General features: G+C 40.2%; 1 protein-coding gene across 1 annotated transcript in view; it reads right to left on the bottom strand.

Moving 5' to 3' along the window:
- The window catches only part of sema6a (sema domain, transmembrane domain (TM), and cytoplasmic domain, (semaphorin) 6A), a 76,837-nt gene extending 57,647 nt beyond the window's left edge, over positions 1-19,190 (bottom strand). Inside the window, exon 1 of the mRNA XM_053624999.1 lies at positions 18,780-19,190. The gene's annotated coding sequence lies outside the window, so the exon portion shown is untranslated. The remainder of the gene's footprint in view (positions 1-18,779) is intronic.
- Between the last annotated feature and the right edge of the window lie 719 nt (positions 19,191-19,909).

Here is a 19,909-nt window from a genome sequence, read left to right as displayed (position 1 = left end):
TAGACCCTGTAATTCAATTTTAGCCTTTGAGTAATTGGCACTAATTTGAAAGCCTTGTGCTCATTGAAGAGAATAGTAAATACATGATACAAGCAGGCTCATTTATATTCTTCTCTCCAAAAGAAATTCATTGCAAATAAAAGAGTGTTAATGATTGTTCTCTATAAATTCAAGTTAGGAAGTGAGTAACACTAAACTATGTGCCTCATGCTGCTCAGTCACATGCTCCGGATATTTCCGATGTGCCAACGTGCAAATCAGTGGTTGTGTTATTAGCTTTCGGTCATGCAAACATTTTCAGGGTGCTAATGGCAGTCGGTTCCTTGAGGCTCACCAAACAAAAAAAAGCAAAAAGCCTGTATGGATGAAAACAAAGCTGACTGAGGTTATGTGGGAGAAATAGAGTATGGTATAAACCGGCAGCTATGCCCTGACGAGGAACCTATCTCTCCCAGGCACAACTCCTCACGCACAAAGGAAACTCAGAACTGTCAGCAACAACTCAGTGTAGATTGCGTGGCATGCGGATTACGGGATCCTTTCGACTAAAAACTTCACGGGTGCAAAATAAACAACGCTAGTAAAAGAGCTTATACTGCAGACACCACCAGCTATATCCTGATATTTGCAAAGTGGAAGTTTTTACTTTGAAGGGATTGGGAGAGTTCCTAAACCATCTTTGTCTCTTTTAAAGAACTCGCCAATAATTCTGCCTCAGAGAGACTCATTTCCTACGGTTTAAATGTCTGAAATGATTTCAGTTTCTCCATTATGATTTCTAATCCTCCCAGGATCCATAACTAAATATCATTACCTGGTCTGATTGTAGTTACAGAGCTATATGCTATAAGACACATGAGCCAGAGGTTTAAGTTGTTATAATTATTTAAGCATTAATATGCTTAACTGTGTATTACAGTACCACAGAACAGAAAATTCAGAACAACTACTATCACTATATAAGAGGTTGGATAGCTCAGCTTTGCAGATATTTCACAATATAATACGGCATACGTACCTAAATTTATAAATAAAAAAAAAAATGAAAAAAAAAAAAGAGAGAGAGAGAAACATTACAACAGTCAACACTTCTGAATAAAAACACCATGAAAACTAGTTTCTGTTAAGTCACCTGGGCCACTCTCACTTTCCAACCCAATTTTATAGTTTATGTGACAGTGTATGAGACAACATGCAGCTAAAAATGTATCTTCCTAAACAAACGCCACCACAGTAGGCCCCGAATGATCCACAGCCATAAGTGACTCCCCCCAAAACATTTTGTTTCTATTCGTTCTGTCAAGGCAATTTGTCATCAGTGACTTCATTCTCTATCTCAGCCTTCAGATAAGCAGACTGTCTTTGAAACAGCTCGAGCAGACACAATGTCCTCAAAGATGAGCTCAGCTGCAATGAACTATAGTGCCCTCTGTCATTTTCACAAAGGCTGAATCGAAAGCTTTCCCTCCGCTAATTTTCGTCTCTTTTTCTGTTTGTTTTAGGATCTCAAGTGCTGTAAATTTAGGAGGAAATTTGATTAATGAAACAGGTGAATAATGTACAGTGCCTTAATGGAATTGAAGAGCGACTGTCTCTTAGAGAGTACTTAGGTTCAAATATCCACTCAACTAATGAGTCCAGCCGGAGAGCATCAGCTGCTCTCTCCTGCCATACTGGCCTAGGTAAGAAAGAGACTCTCTCCTTTTTCCTTTGCCTTCCAATTTCTTTTCTCTAGCGTAATGAATATCCCACCCATAAAACTTACACTGCCACCAAGCTTTTAACGCAGGAAAAAGAATTGAACTTCTTCTGACTGGCAGTTAGCAACCTCTTAATGCAACAGTTAAAACTGAATCTGTGTAGTTACTGGTGTCAGACCCTTATCCTGCCTTCACCCTGGCACCAATGCGATGTGACAAAGCAGCCAGAAGTCATTAATTTTCATTGAGAGTTGGCAATTAACAGCAACAGGAGGTGAAGCAGCTGTTGGCACAGTGAAGTTAGAGGGTTGGGTGATCCAATAAAGTTGAGCGAAGTTTAGCTTTATGCAAATAAGACAACACAGTGTGGCCAGTACTAATAGTAATGAATACAGTGGACTTTATAATGGTTTATTTTTCCCAACATGAGTCATTTTTGGGAGTTTTTTATCGGATATTTATTGATTCAAATGTATGTATGAATGCACCAATCTCACTTTTTTTTCTTCAATTCAAATGCCAATATCCGAGCTCTTTTACTGACTGAGAGCTGATACTGATCTGATACTGACTTCCAACTGTCCACAAGCCACTTGATGTGCTTTAACACAATTTCTGTCCTTTGTTCTCATATAATCCATGTCATGGGAGCCAACATCACATGCATTCACATCAAAAAATCTGCCAGTGGCAATGAATCATATAATATGTCAAATACAATCTCATGCCAATCCAGTGTTTCAGGCCATTATCTATATTATACATAGTATACATAGTATCAGCATGTACATGTAATTATGCAATCTTTTATTATTATAATTATTATTATTTTAGAAAGTATGTCTGAAGAAACATTGCGGAGATCCCAGGTGAGCTTTTTGGTTTGTAAGGTTATGAAAACTAATTCATTTAACTATACATGTGAACACCAGTGCTGGGAATTATTAATTAAAATAATTATTTTGGGGCAGAATATTTTGACTGAAATAGACTGAAGGTTTTAACTGAATAGTGAAATCATGGCAACCAGCAGTAAACTCAAGTCAGGAAAAGATTAATGCTGCCTGTCTTATTCATTTCCTACTTCGTGTTAACTTAAAGCAGTTATCCAGACAGCGTTTTTCATAAAGCTACATTTTATGTACAAAAAGTTGGCCAAGGCAAACTCTAACAGTAGTTTCTTTCCCATGATCGCTGATAAAAGGGTAATAATGAGTCTTTTCTGTGTTTTATTTTTTATAACCTTTTATTTTTTATAACCTTTTATTGTTTTAAAACTAATTAAACTTAAACTTTGAAAAGTGTACATAAATATCCAAACATGTTTTAAGATGAGGATGGTTGCATTCAAGATGTTAAATTGAGGAGGAAATGAACGTCTCAAATTTTTTTTAATCAAATGATGAAAAAAGTACAAGAACAATGAATGCAACCATGGACATCAGACTGTACTGGACGGACAACTGTTCTGAAAGCATATTGCCCATTTCAATATAAATAATATGCAATATTTAAAGTGAAGCTGAAGACCACTTCAAGTATCTGTTAGGGAAAAATGCAGTGGAAACAGGAGTAGATTTTCATCAGTTTGTATATTTGTAAATATAATTTAAAATATAATAATTTTTCTTTTTCCAGAGAACTCCGTTTTTCCCCCCAGGGCGTGACCATTGAACACAGTTAGTACATCAATCATCAGTAAAAACAGAGCTGCCAGTAAATCACAGAGGAAGAATTAAAAATAATAATAATAATTAAAATCGGGGAGTACACTGCCAAACTAGAAATGACTGTAGGGTAGATTAGGGAATATTTCAGGTAAATACTCATTTGAGTGACTCATTAAGGATTTAAAATGGCTTTTGCGCTCGGGGGGCCCTTCAAAAACAGCTTTATCTGTTGAGAACAGAGCCCCCCTCCAGCCAACACTGCAAATCCCAGTGCCTTTTCTTTACTCCTCCGACGCGATTAGGGCCACCTCTGTTGTGACCGTAGCCAGATTGCGCTCTACTTTGGAGGTTTCTTGTGTTCTGGCCATACAGAAGCCAGCTACCATGTAGCAGCACCACATGTGAGAAGACCGTACACATCTTGACATTTTGCCGACTCAAGCAAGGAGAAATAATTGAGTCCATGGGGTAGAGGAAGTCAAATCTTTTCAAGTTGAAACCACGCAATTTCGGTTGGCATCCAGAGGGTAAATCAAAGGAATAGTGGTTTTAGCAACTGATCCTGATGGGAGACAGAAGTCTGTGGCTGAGCAAAGCCAGTCGAGTGTGTGTGTGTGTGTGTGTGTGTGTGTGTGTGTGTAAGTGTGTGTTTGTGTGAGTGTGTGTGCAAAGTTAAAGGCATCATTGTCCTCAGTGCCAGATTAAACCGTTTCAAAATGAGGTGACATGGCCTGCTCCCTGAAAGAGCTCCGGCTCTAATCAAGGCCACCTTCAAACTCACTGAGGGCTGTTCCACAGCACAATCAAACCACTCGCTACGCATGAGCCAAACTGTAACACAACACCAGCAGCAGCCCTGCCACTGATTAAGACTCATTACGCCATTCCATATAATGACTAAGAGGGCAGGGGACACACTGAATTTAATGCTTTGATACCACATTTCCATGGAATCCCCATGTGCACGGCCTGAGACAATGAATAATCTGTGAGAACACATTGAAATCAAGACGTAGAAAGCAGGCAGTTAAAGACCTGCTTTAAACTGAAAGAAATCGCCAGTTCAACAGCTGTTGTCGTGTGTGTTGTCATGATTGTCTTATGTTCAAAGGAAATCTTTTGTTGAACTGACATGATCCCTGTGAAATGGCTGACATCCTACTTGACTCTGCTATAAAACAGGGAAGTATTGAAGGGGAGGCCCTCATTGGGTTTATGGCTCTCCTGGGTTTGTCACTGGAGCTGCACTACTCAGTAGCAGGTCCAGAGGGAAAACCCTATTGAGCTTTACAAGGCATCCCTTTCAACCCCCCACACAGACCAATACCAGTGTAGCAGGCTTCCACAAACCAGTCAGGTGATACAATCATTTCTGTGGCCAAAAATAATCACAGCAAGTCTTATGATAAAGTTAGCCACCTAATGACACACAGCATGGTGTATTGTATGTTACACAGCTTCAGGAAATGTAGTGACAACATTTGAACATCTACTTTTTTTAATCACGAGTTAAAACTGATTTTCATTAATGCACAAGACATGACGTAAATCATACCCTATTTCCATCTGTGCTAGATTGTTTTACATATCATGAAAATGTCCATACCAAATATGACTAAACCTTAAAATTCCACTGAGGCAAGTACACCTGAGAATGAGTGAATATTTTTAACTGCTGACTTATGAATACCACTTACGTAAACGCTACTCAATATTCCCTTTAACTACTCAGTGTACTGCTTTACAGAAAAAGGACTCATCGAGTTGCCCTTTCTAATTAGGGGACAAGTCAAAAGAGTCAAGCATATTGTGTATCTTGAGCAGGTATGCTCCAAATTGATTAAGCTCAGTTACAGTGCCGCTGATTTGGCTATTTGTGTCAGACTGTCAGCTTTGAAATAGAGCACTCTCAGAACTACACTTTTCTTGAGCTGGCAAGATATTATATCCCTCTCCTGGGTTTCCCTCTGATCACGAAAATTTGCATATGTACTTCTGATCCACAAAAGCATTGATCTCTGTTGAAGTAATGACTCACCAACATCTAACTAAAGTGGTCTCTCATAGCCTGTGTGTGTATTGGGTTGCCTTCGACATAGTAAAACTCATCGGTGGGGAACTTTCTCTAAACCAGATGCCACTTATAATAGGATTCTAGGCAACTTATGACTCTGTAGGGAACAATTTGTAGGAGATATTACTGTTCGTTAAATAAAACAATAAAAAAAGAGGACGGTGTGCTGCACTGACGGCATTAATATCTCAACAGTAGACACGAGGGAATTTTTAATAAACTGAATCTATATCAGTTTTGGTTATAGCGCTTGCTGGGGCAGTTTAATCCTTATAAATGCATCATAAATTGTAGAAATTAAACCATGTATTTTATGTGAAGTGATCATTTCTTTAAAAATGTAGTATTTGAACCATTACATGACCATATTATATTTGGGCGGCTGTGGCTCAGGTGGTAGAGCGGGTTGTTCACTAATCGTAGGGTTGGCAGTTCGATTCCTGGCCCACATGACTCCACATGCCGAAGTGTCCTTGGGCAAGACACTGAACCCCAAGTTGCTCCCGACGGCAAGTTAGCACCTTGCATGACAACTCTGCTACCATTGGTGTGTGAATGGGTGAATGAAAAAAAGTGCTTTGTAGAACCGCTAGGGTTAAAAAGCACTATACAAGTGCAGACCAGGCTGATTGGCAGATTGTGATCATTAGAAGTCATAACACCTTTTCAACCAGGCCCACTCAAAGCTGCTTTGGCTCTTAACCACACACAAAGTGAAAGAGTTGGCTGAAAATGAACCTGCCTTAAATCCCTTCTCCTTCTCACCTCTTTACTCTAGGCTGCCTGTTTAATCCTGGATGTGACTTTGAATGGCAAATGTTAATTATTTCAAAAACATTAGTCCTTAGCTAAAACATTTAAATCAGGGGAAGAAAAATCAACAGGCAGTATGTTAAAGATCCTCTACAATTCAAGAGTACAAGATTAAAGCGAAATAATGACCTCTCTCTTCACTGTTTCTGAGCAATAGAAACTCACACTCCGAGAATCAATATCAAGCTCCTGGAGCAGTTCAGACAATGTCACTGTCCTTGTATGGACGTGAGGATGTAAGAGACAGGACACGGGACCTACAGGACAAGCCTCGCTTTGTGTTCCACCATGAACAACAGTTCCCCAATGCGAAAAGTAACAAGAAGTGTTGCAATCCAGCGAAAAGAGAAAATAAAAGGAGGTCTTCACACACGGATGGGCAAGTGGGTCACAGATAACTTGTTGAGGGACGATTCGCTCCTGCAGACAGCAATAGGACTCTTTCCACAGAGACATTCTTTGAGGGGAAACCTCTCCTCTTCGAATCCCCCCCTCCCCTTCTGCTACCACCACCATGTGATCTTTTGTGAGAAAGCCTTAGAAAAAGGACCCTAGCCAGGGCCACCAATTAGCCGATCCTCATCGGGTGGTAAGCCACATGAATAGAACGGCCACAACGGACCTGCACCTACAACATCCTCCAGGATTTGCACAACCAGCTCCAAGTTATCTGTCATGGTCAAGAGCCAGTGCTGCTAAACCCACTGAATGAAAGCACCAGCAGACAGCATCCACCAACAGCTTGCTAAGCAGTACACCGTAAGACAAATTTTAGACCTGGTTGCGCCTTCATGAGATGCTTAATCGCTGAATGAACACTAACAAAACAGGAACTGCAAACACAAAGAGGAAATAAGTTCAGCTGACCCACATATCACAGTTTTACACGACTGTTTCTGTCATCTGGAGCATGAGAGATTTGCGGTTGGATTTGCTCATCATCATCGACAACAACAACAACAATAAAAGCGTATGAGCATTGTATGACACAAGCAGCACGTACTTTTACACACAGTATTATTGAATAGCAGAAGCTCAAGTAGTAGAAAAAATGCAAGGCTATGTACAAGCTATATAGCCTGGTACAGAAGTCCTTTGATACAACTGTGAACAATCAAGCTTAAATATTAGTCAACTAGGCTACATTTGTAACACTTCACCTTCACACAAATGAGTGGAATAGATCTGGCTTCAGCTTTAGCATATTGTTTGTTTGCTGTTTATTGCTGTTACATAGATACTTAAAACGGCTGAACGATGGAAGAAGACTCTGCAGAGTTCAGCACAAAAAGACAATGCATTACTTTAAGCAGTGTTATAGAATAGCAATGTGTAGTTATGTTCCGGTTCGGGAATATTGGTGAATACTTGTGTGCACTGCAATGATTACAAAATATGCTCTTTATTAGGCATTATACAGTAGTTTGTAGGTCTAATGTATCTGATGTCATTATAGCAGTTGATGCACTTTCATTTAATATTGAACAAATGTACTGGGCCACGTTAAAGTAAATTCCCAGGCTGATCTTTTTTTGTTCTCAGTCCACCCCTGACTCGGATGTGTAAGAAAACTGGCAGCATTTTGGCCAATATTACACACATATCTTAAATGATTCTACCAGATTTGGTATCATTCATATGAACCTGCAATTCACATTTTCACAAACACACTGCATACAGCTTTCTTTTCAGACATCAGCAATAGCTTACACCTTACAAGCAAATGTTTCACACATCCTGAAACAGTGTTAATCTCGCTTTATCCTGCATTTTTATAATAAAGAAGAAGGGGATCTTAGCACACATGTTTATTAAATCACATTGTAAAAAAGGAGCAGTTGAAAGGGCAGAAAGATCAGTATGGACACTGTTGCATACTGACCTGGATCTTTCTGCCCTTTCAACTGCTTGTTCATTTTTAAATGTGAGCTGAACCAGAATGAAGCTTAACATGAGGTTACTGCCTCAAAGCCTGAACAGGTCTCTTGGTTGATCTTGTCCTTGGGTATGAGACAGGAAAACAGTCTGCAAGTCCATTATATGATGAAGACAGCAATTGAGAAGAAGTACTAAGTGGATGAATGTTACTGGGTTTCACTGAAAAGTGAATGTCAGGATAAAATCCTTTAAAAGACAAGTCAATCCCTTTAAAGACAAGTCAATCCTATGTGTATTTACAATAATGAAAAACATATGATGGTTTATGGTCCAAGTTTTTTTTTTCCTTCTGGCTATGCACTTACAAAGAAGGCAGTTTTGGCTCAGCTGGTTGAGTAATTGAGCTGTACAGTGGAGCTTCAATGTAGAATTTGCAGGTCCTGCAAAATGAAGGATGCAGAGAACATCCCATATGACTCACTTAAGCTGTAGGAAAGTTCAAACACACAGTTATCCACCTCACAGTCACAATATGTTTGGTCTTCAACTTGCTTGACAGAGATTAATGACTCCAAGTTAGCAGAATGAAGGGAGCATAAGACAGCGAGACTTTGTAGTCCAAATAACAGGAAGCAAGGTTCATGAAGGTCTTGATACTGATTAAACTGTTGTTCTGACGACACCAGTCTTCTGTGTTTCCTGTGAACCCCCCCTGGCTTTAACATATACACACATCTTATATGACTTCAACAAATTAGATGTTGTCTAGCTCAGGTGTTCTCAAACTTTTTTTCATGTGCTCAAAGTTTATTTCATGAACATTATTGAAATGTATACAATATATATGTGTGTGTGTGTAGATATTAGACCCAAAGAGTTTTCTATATCTGAATTTTTCATGTACAGAACACAATAGATCCATGTTGACATTATTTATTGGCCTGCTTATTTTTTAGTTCTTGAGGTCTGGATTAAACTCACTCAATTAAAGGAACCAGTCAAATAGCTATGAAAACTGTTTAAAAAAAAAAAAAAAAACACACAAACCAACTAGCCAGCTAACAAACTAACAAATTAAGCCACTAATTCATCTTTGTACAAAGGCTTAGTAGTATTCTGGAAACCCTGGAGCATGGGCAAACATTCTCATGCTTTTTCTCCACCGAGGCCATTTCTTTCAACTCACTTAATTAATCTAGATTAACACAATCTAAACACATCAATGAAAAATCCATTAACAGCTGCGTTTCACTTGCATATTTCCCTAGCAGAAGCATTTTGACTGTTTTTCCTCTTTTCTTATTGACAATATTTCATTGCAAAGTAATAATTGTTCTTGACATGCCATCCATTAAATAGAAAAAGAGCCGTTCAAAATGAATCTACCTCTTGTTATCTGCCTAACCATTAGACAATGGCTTTTATATTAACTAGATATGGCAGCAAAGCGGACAGTCTCTCACTATAAAAAGCCCTCCTCGCTCCTCTTTCTCTCTTCTATACTCTTTCTTTGCAGGGTCAATTAAGCCAGCTAAATACTACACCCTGTCACATTCCATATGAGGTGGGGGGGCCACGCATTGAATGACTACTTTCATTAAAGCAACTAGAAGAAACAGAGTTCAGGAACAATTACCATATGAAAACCACTGAATGTTTAACAAACTCGACAGGCCTTCCCTGGACTCTGGCGGCCTTCATTCAGCCCCTATTAGTCTGAAAAGTACAGTAAACTCTTTACTCATAGCCAGTAAGCAGAGTACAGGGCCTCAGTATCACAGTGTCAGAGGACTCTGTCGCTCTTTTTTATGCTAAGGCAACTGTGGCTTGGTCCCACTGGCAGAATGAAAATCCTTTTCTCCTGACTTTTTAAAATGCTGCTACATTCTCAGCTTCGTTAATACGGGGGTTTGGGATTGTGTGATGTATCTTATTCAAAAGCCTGCTTTTAAAATTCCATACAGAGAACAAAATACGGCAGTGCAATCTCTATTACACAGATACGGGATGTTTCATGGTTGCTCGCTTGAGTTACTGCATTCAGTAGTTCAGTACTTTTGAGGCAAATCTATTGAACGTCCTTCTTACTCAGGATTGAGAAGGGTTTAGAGCTCTTTCCTCTGACTCATCTTGTTCATGTGATTCATAGTAGCGCATCTAAAATCAAAACTCCTGAATAAACAGAATAATGATTACAGCTCAGTGTGACCATTGGAAAGCACATACAAATTAATCAGTATGAAGAATTCACAGTAGAACCTAATGTCAGTTTTCTATACAGTATCTGTTATATCCAGGATAACACTAAATGATGTTTAACATTTCAATGGCAATATAAATATTCAGTTAGTTGGTTTGAATGTTTTTTTTTCAAATGCTCACAGCTTTTGGTATTTCAGACTTCCAGTATGCCATAAAACCTCTAAAAGTGCTCATTACGTCCCTACCGCAACACCTGACCAGAAAAACCCAAGAAATCTGATCAGCCCAAGGTCCCTGAATCAGACACCCACTGGTTCAAGGAGACACTGGACCTTTCACACATGCTCAAGCGTCATATGATCTGTTAAAGCAGCATTAAGATGCCAGACTTGCAACTGATGCCACGTCCCAACCAGCATGGCATGCAAGTAAAGTCAAGCAGCTGTCCAGCTATTGTGTGTGCCTTAGGTTTCTACCACCCTGACATCTCGAATGCATTGTGTCATTGCTATGTAAAGACAAAGTCCAAGCTCTAAAGTAGAGGTATTCAACAAAAACATTTTAAAGGTCAATTTTTTGTTAAATGCCTTGCTTAAATAACTAACATTACTGAATGGCAACAACAATTACCTTTTAAGCTTAACCATTACGGATTAATCTATGTCCATAAGTTTTTAAGTGGTTATGTTTTGTTTTGCCGTGTCGCTTCACATTACCACTTTTAAGTAGTAGCAGAGACTCAACAGACATGTGTTTTGAATTTGATGCACATACTTCTGTGGAAATTATGTTTTTGTCATCTACTTTAAACAAGCCATATCATGATTACCAGAGATGGCAAACAAAATGAAAACTGTAAGGACGTCTACGAAAACTCTCCCCTTCCTGAGCTTCGGTCTCTAACCCTGTAGCTAGTCTCTTGTTCAATGAGCTTTCTTCAGTGAAATAATTTGCATAACATACAATCTGTTAAAGAAGCCATTATAGTTCATGGTTTGAAGACTAGAATCACTGAACAACAGCCAGTTTTTTCCCCCTAAATGTTTATTATGTATTCAGTTCTGTCTGCTGAAATACTTTGCTGGGTCAGTATCCGAACTGCAGTCTGTTTTAAAGTATTAGAATAATGTATTCTCTTTGCTTATGGTGGCCATTTTCCAAAATAACCTTTCTGGACATTTCAATGAGAAATGAGCTATTAAATGGAAACAAAACAGGACAAACAAAGTATTAATGGTTTCATTGATTTGAATCACAGTTCACACTCAATAACCTCCAAAACGTAATACAATGCATCTGTGTGAATAAATAACCATCACCAATGGCTATATAAAAACCCTTCATAGTCAGCTGCAGAAGATCAATACTGCCAAGCCACAGAGTCTCCTTCAGCTTCAGCACATGTAGTCAGGAATGAGGACAGAAAAGCAGCACAGGGTAACAGCCTACTAATAAGAGGGTGTATTACGAACTGTGGAGAGAAAATACAACATATTAGTGAATAGCCATGGCCGTTATGTAGGTAAAGACATGGCTACAACCGTCAATGAAGCCTGACAGATCAGACATGAGTAATAAAGTAGAGGAGCTTCATGCCTAATTTCCCTCACACTACACTGTCAAACTAGCAATAAAATCTCTCCTGGTGTGACATCAATTCACTCTAATCGGGTGCTGTGCATCATCCTCCTCATTTGAATGAAGGCACATAATAGAACTCATACTTATGCCTGTGTTTTTGACAAGCATTGTAATGAAAATATGACATGTGGAAAGCTAACAAGTTAAAGTAGCTGTTGTGCCAATCAAAGACGTTTCACATAATAAAGAAACACTGTAAAGCCTTCGCAGATACTGATGTTACACGCCAAAAATTGTGCCTTTGCCACACTAAAGCACCTCGTGTTCACAGTTTGCAACTAACTTGGCAAAGATTATAGATGACGTCAAGGAGACGGGTCTGCCCCATGGCGCCAACTTTCAACTCAAATGAACCATCTTACTAGCTTGAGCACAGGATACAATGTTTGTTTTAGATAAGCTCTTGGTCATCTGAACATGAAACAAGCCCTGGACAAGTGCACCTCCATACGTGGGAGGGGTAAAAATCCATACGGCCCCGAGCTACAAAGATCAAAGTGAGACGAGGAGGAAATGCTCCGGCGATAATACACCTGGATCGCTCACGCTCTCTTATATAGGTCAGTTGTTACACAGGAGCAATGCATCTGGATAGCGTTTCATTCCTCTCTATCCAGTTACCTTGCATTAGCTGATATATGCTATCCTGCAGTCGAAACAAGCCTAGAGAAACTTAAGACGAAGGAGTTGTTCGTGCTTCTCCTATCAGCAATGCCACTGAAAAGAAGACGAGTGTTCCAAATTGTCTGCTTGGCCAAACAGTTTGAATGTTATGAATGGTATGAGGCAAGCAGAATCCTCCAAATAACATATTAATTTACACAAAGCAAATAAGGCACCAGCTATCCAAATAATATCGCTCTATGTTTAATTCAGTAGTGGTGACAAATTATTTCCATACACTGTGCCCAACAAATCCAATTAGACCTCAAACATCTTTCCCTTTGGTACGTTTGAAAGAAAAACTATGTATATTTGCTCTGGCTGTCATTCATCGTAAACAGTGTTTATACAGGGATCCTTATACGCAAGACAGACCCCCAAGATTATTAAATAAAAGTAAAGAAAAATAAACACGAAAATGTTCAACAAAGCTCAGCTTGTTTTAGAGCTACTCCTGATTTTTCACGTGTGGTTCCTGTTGCGGCAGAGGAAGGAAACAATGTTGGGGTTGTTGAGCAGGTCCTCTGAGAGTGATGATAAGTGTGCCTGTCTCGTTTCTCAACGCCGGGCTGATGGACATGCAGGGGCTGAACACTGGAGGCCTTGTGGTCGTGCTTATGTTACCAGGCACACGACGCCACATGGCTGCAATTTGTTCATTAGATATGTAATAAATGTACACAAAGGACCTTTATTGTTAAACTTTCTCTGACGAGGCTCAGAAAGTTAAAACCTCCCCTGCGCTCAGTCAGCCAGCTCCAGGAAAATCTGGAATACCTTAAGAGTAAAACTTTAAAGCAAACACCCAAAATGAACATATAGTAATTCCGAAGGTTATTGCTCGTGTGATTTACGTACAGTGATCCTGCAGACAAAACCAACTCATTTGTAAGTTTGCTGAAAGTTGAGGAGAATGATATGCAAAGATAGATATTAAAGGTGGTGACCAAGTCTGCTTGAACAGTTACAGCAGATGTCCTTTAATGTGATGCAATACCTTAAAAAACCTGACAATCCTCCAAGAGCCACATCGTTCTTTCCAACACCACCTGCTGAAGGCAGATGGTGATGTAACACAACTGTAGAACTTCAAAACCACCAGGAAATCTCCAACAGCCCAAGGGAAAGAAAAAAAAAACACCACAGCCCTTATTTTGTAACTGTTATGGGTGGCCCATCCAAGAAAGGTCATAGATATGAGAAGCAGAGTGGAAATCATGCTGGCTTGGACTGCAGCCCAACGGTCCTGACAATGACAAGGTTCTTTATTCAGAACTAAAGCCACATGAAAGGCACAGGAGAAAGACTCATGATTACAGTGCTTCTGTCTCTGCTTGTTCTGTGCCCTAAAATACTCGCTGGAAAAGCAACATGATGAGGACTTACAGTGGTGGCATGACCGTTAAAACACGGCAAGAACACGGCAAGATTACAACCAATGCATATGTGCCATAATTAGCTATTCAATTTGCTTTTGAATTTGAGAATCGTAAACTGACGTAGGTATTTGGCTGAAAAGAGTGCATCACACAGTGTATAAACAATGACTATGACTATCTATGACAACCTTATCCACTGAAAAAAATGGTGCATGCTCAGCTCCAGATGTTGCACTGTATAGTTTTAATTATTTACTATTTACACTTCTGGCTCTGGTGTCTAATCAGCAGGCTCAGTTCTCTGAAAAGTTACGCACACTGTGCATTCAGAAAAGGCAATATAAGCCTCATCACCCCATCAATGAGATTTTAAAAAGAAGCCTATCGGCTCCGTTGGAGTAGTTTCATTATCTCTCCACCATAGAATAAACTACTTAGCTAAAATGTCCCAAACAATGAGCCAATCTTACCAGCGAATGCTGTGCATTTGTGTCATACTCTGAGATGGAGCTTCTCAATATACCACTATCATCTCAACCAATGGTATAATCATTCTCCTATGTGATTTCTGGAAAGCAGTTTCATTTGCACATATCAACACCTTTGGGTCATCTTCCACCCAAAGGGCCTTAGTGTGATTAAAAAAAACGAGCACCCTCTCTGTGTCTTCACTGTCACATCCCCAATATTTCATTCAGCCCATCTGTGGTATGCATACACAATAAGTCTCTGCTCAGTGCCAGCACAGGCCATAGTGGCCCCTTTAAGCATACTCTTTCCTTGAGAGGCTGTTTGAAATTGCTGGCCCCTGCCATCTCCCCTCCAGCCCCGGCGCCGTCTCAGGCCCTGAAACTATGGCAACGGAATAAGAAGGCGCTCTCCATGATTAATAGATGAGCAAAGCCGTGCCAGTCACGCTGGGTCTGGGGACGGGACAGATGTACATGCTGTCCTCGGCGTCACACACCACCACGGCATGTGAAAACCTGGTGGAACGCGCAACCACTGATCACCAGTGAAGATCTCGGGGGAAAAATGCCACACACTCTTGCATAAGCAACGGCTTCTAATCAATCCCGGCAAAACATCCAGTACAAACAAGAAAATAAAAACAAAGCCTGATGCTATCAGTTATCCGTGGCTGTGTTTTACCTCAGTACCTCAGTGATTTAATACAAGCATATTTTCTTACCAACTGACATCTTGCCAAGGAAACAAGTAAATTGAGCTGTAATAAATCAGTCCCTACCTTGTAAATGATGTTTACAACATGTAGGTGATGAGGGAGGGAAAGATACTTTCAGTTTTATAGAAGTAGCAATCGTTCAGAAGCACACAAACCAATAAAAAGGGCAATAAACTAATAAACGTCAGATAGCCGTATGATGCCAGTGCAGAACCAGTGGCATAGAGAAAATATCGATTGAAATATACATTAGGAAGTTATGAAGAAAACATTAAGGACAAGGACCTGGACACACACCTTGAATGAAACCTTTGAGGATACTGAGGATCAAGAATGTGTCTCAATTTTGAAAATGTCTTTGGACATGGTTTTAGCTCCTTCATTTGGGCCAGCTCTATTTCAAAAGCAATATTTGCATTAACATTAATGAGCAAGAAAATCACCAGGTCCAGAAGAGTCCATAGGCAGAATTATAGCGAGTGGGTTAGTACGACATAATCATGCTACGGTATAATCATATTAAGAAGTCAAGTATTGAGAGTACGGAGAAAGACAAATAATTATTTCTGCTCATATCATCATTATTAGCAGTGTAGACACACAGTGACCAAATATCGGCATCAAAAATCTGATCCGATATTTTATACTCAAAAACATCAGAAATCTTGCTTAGGCAGTATACAAAATTATCTGAATCTGCCCCAGTTATAAGGCAACTGAGCCCTACTATCACACCCTTCATGTGTTCATGAATAATACATGATCATGGAAAGCACATGAAGTCCGCCGTCCATGCGACACATCCATAGTGTATTGTGATTGAGCACAAATCATAAACCCACATCAATTATTCAAGCTGAGCAAATCTACCTGTTCTTGACAATGAAAATCTAAACACACCACACCACAAGCGATTCAAGCCCACCGGTGTGACAAATCCACATCAGTCACACACAATGGAGCCTTTACTGCCATTGTAGGGGTGGGAAGACCAAATGCCTCCCAGTGTGTTGCATCTTGTAAAAATACATTTTTTTTTATTACTGCCTTGTGAGATTTGCCGGAGTATTGGGTCAATTGGAAAAGCTGAAATTTAGAAGCACAAAAAAAACCCTCAATACTGCTAAAGATAAGAAAAAAGGAAGCGTACATAAATTAGAGTGCTTTATTCTTGTGCTTTTTGGAATGTAATGAAATTGACTAGATTTTGTCTATTTAAATCTTTCATGTTTTTTTTTTGTTTCAGATCAATATAAAAAAATCACTTATAAATATATATATAATTCCACTGTTTTACAGATTATTGTCCCTCGCAACCCACCCTTTTTCAAGCTATTTGAAACACACAGCCTGGTCACATGTACTGCATGTTCACAGAGCATCATAAGATTCTGAGCTCACACAGTACGCCCTTTTCATACTTGCAGCATAACCACGTTGGTAGGTGGCGATGCTGAAAGCCATCTGCCAAGCTGATAGGTGGGATGCATCATCACTGCAGGTTATGACCAAGAACCCGCTTTTTTTCCCAAAAAAATTGATTCCAGTCCCCCAAACAAATCAATATCACAGATTGTGAAATGCTGTGCTGCAATGAATACACACTCAACAGCAATAACAAATGCAGGGATGAAACATAAACCACTCAATCTAATATTTGCAATTAAAGCCTCTCAAAACAACCACTGTGGTGTAGTAAAAAATAAACATTCAACTGGATCTTTATAAATAGGTAGAAAACAATACATATATATCACAATAAACTGCCCCCATCAGCACTGATGAGCCGTACATGTAGGCTAATCTCAGCGAGCTACTGTATGAGCTTCTCTTATTTATGATCGAACAGACACAGGAGTCTTACTAAGAGCAACTTACCTAGGAACAAATCTAATGTGTGAGAAATTAGAGCCAATCAGAAAAATAATGAAGTCTCCTTGAAGTCATATGAATATAAAGTAGTCTTAGAATATTAGTATGGTCCAAGGGAGCGTTTTTCATCAGAGGAACAGTCGACAGTGGTCTTAACAAGAACCATTCATGTCATAAGAGAGCACTGAGACATGGAGAATCATGAGAGATTGAACGGTCTGGTTCGGCTTTGTCATTCTGTCCACTGTCTAGAAACAGATGCTCTGTATTGTTGTGTGTGGTGACAAGCACGTAGAGACACAGCTGACACAGTCACACCCTACTTGACCTTAGGGGTCAAGAGCAAGGGGTCTAAAGTGGTGGGGTTTCCAGATTTGTTCCAGGCCACATAGCTGCATTCTTGCGCTTTTATAGCACAGAAGCTCACATACGTGGATGAAACAAAAATGGTCTCACACTCACAAACTGGTAACTGTCAAGTTGCATGGAAAGATACAAAAAGCATGAGGTTGGAGGCGGGGTTAGCGGTCATACCTTTACCTTAACCACACTGCCATCGTTCGATCAAATTCCTAGGACTAATATCTCATGAAATCAGCGTGGTCAGATCTCTGCCGTCGATTGATTCAACAATGCATAATTAACACTTAATCAACTAACAGTGTTCATGTGTGTCCTCGACTTATATGCCTACCGTATGTGTAATTCAGCACTTTGGGGTTTGTCTAAACCTTTTGTTTTGAGCAGAAATACTGAAATGGGAAGCAACATTCATCTCCACAGAACTGTCATTATTCAAGAGCCTCTTTACTGTAGTGTAGCTATATATATATATATATATATATATATAGTAGGCTGAATAAAAAGAGCATTTTGCCTATAGGCTATGATAATCAACATTGATGAAGGTAATGTAAAACACTTAAGAGATTATGAGACTGGTTTAGGCTACATCGGGGCATTACTTATTTTTCATATTGATTAATAAAACTCATTGCCTTCCGCTGGTTTATTAACAAGTGCCATTCATTTGAAAAACAAAGACATGCCAGGTTACTATAATAACAACTTGCACACTCATTCATAATCATCCATCAAGTAAAATCGTTCATGCTGTCTAGTAGATATTTGGGGCCAATATTTGGGGCCACAGATTGACAATCTTTACAGGTTGATTCAGTGAGACATGGGGCTCATAAGGGACATAAGGGAAATATGTCCATATGTGCACTGACGTCCGAATCAGACAGTGTTGTGATTCCAGCCTTATAACACCCCCTATACACACACACACACACACACACACACACACACGAGGTGTTAAATGAGAGGAATCACACTACTAAGTGACAACTGCACTAAATTCACTTATTACGAAAATGAAAAAAACAAACAAACAAAATAAAAAATAATCAGCATAGAAGTTTTACAGGAGTGACGTCAGCTGAGGCTATAGCTCACGACAGACGCGCACTTGTGTCTAATCTGCCACACACACAAAGCCAACTTAATACCAGAGCAAGTTTTCATTGATTGAACGACTCGCTCGGTAGAACGTACCACCCCGCTGATGATGGTCACGGTTCCGATCCGATTCCTCAAGCACGAATTCACACAGCACATGATTAACCCGAATAACGTGCGCTACTTTTCCCAGTCCGTCTCTGTTTTTTTAAATATATAAACATAAGGTTACAGTACCGTGTTAACGCGCGCGCTCCGTCTTCACACGGGAATATCCATTGGAAATCCGTCTAGTGTGGAAACAGTCCGCGAACAACAGCCGAAACTGAACAAAAGGAAAGCGCCACACACAAAAAAAACAAAAACTAACAGCGAATCGGTCCGGACCATCCACGGTGCCTCCAGCAAATCGGCTGCTCATCCTATTTGGGAGATGAAGCCTCCTTCTCTAGCGCGCGCACACGCACACACACACACACGCACGCACGCACGCACACACGCGCGCGCAAACACACTCGCAGCTGTCACTCTCTCCACACATAGGGAGGCGCTAAGCTGCTAACTGGAGACGCTACATGGAACAGGAGCTTTTGTTTTATTTAGTACGCCTGATAAACTGTTCCTCTCGACGTCAAGTCGTGTAGCTACTCGTTCGACGTGTAGCTGAAAAATGTAGCCGTCACTTGTCACGCGTATCTAAAGTATGTTGTTGTTGTTGTTGTTGTTGTTGTGGGTGGGGGGGGGGCAAAGATGGGTGAGCGCGCGCGACAATGGAGGCGGTGTCCTGAATGAAAAAAGGCTGTCCAGATGACCCCACCGAGACGGAGACGAAAACCGAGGCCTCTCTGTCTTTGTCTCATAAAACTGAGAAAGAAAACCCCACTCCGGTGGTCTCGTCATCTCCCGACACTTGTTCTCTAATCGCCATTCACACTCATCTTCACCCAAACCGACGGCTTTCAAGGGATGCGGTTCTCACGTGCTCCACAGTTGTGCGGGGGGGGGGGGGGGGGGGGGGGGACTGAAGCTTTTCCTGCTAACAATCCGTCAGTTTAAACAGCAGCTGTAGTTCCCACCTGGAACTTATCATGCGTTACACTGTTATTATATGTTATTACATTTACTACAGCGCAAATTGCACGCTTATTGCCATTTTCTTTTCGTTCTTTCAGGGCTCGGCGAATTCATCTGTAACAGTCCCACCGTGGTGATTAAAGACGTCCCTTAACCATATGTGGGGCTCACTTTATTTCAACCCTCCAGAAAAGAACTTATTTAAAGGCGCATTAGTGTGGCCTAGCAACAAAGCTATAGTTTTCTTCAGTGCAGAGCTACATATACCTTCCATAGATTAGCAAGCCACCTAT

This window comes from Ictalurus furcatus, chromosome 5 (genome assembly GCF_023375685.1).
Source record: "Ictalurus furcatus strain D&B chromosome 5, Billie_1.0, whole genome shotgun sequence".
NCBI classification, from domain to species: Eukaryota; Metazoa; Chordata; class Actinopteri; order Siluriformes; family Ictaluridae; genus Ictalurus; species Ictalurus furcatus.
This window is presented reverse-complemented; position numbering and strand designations above follow the sequence as displayed.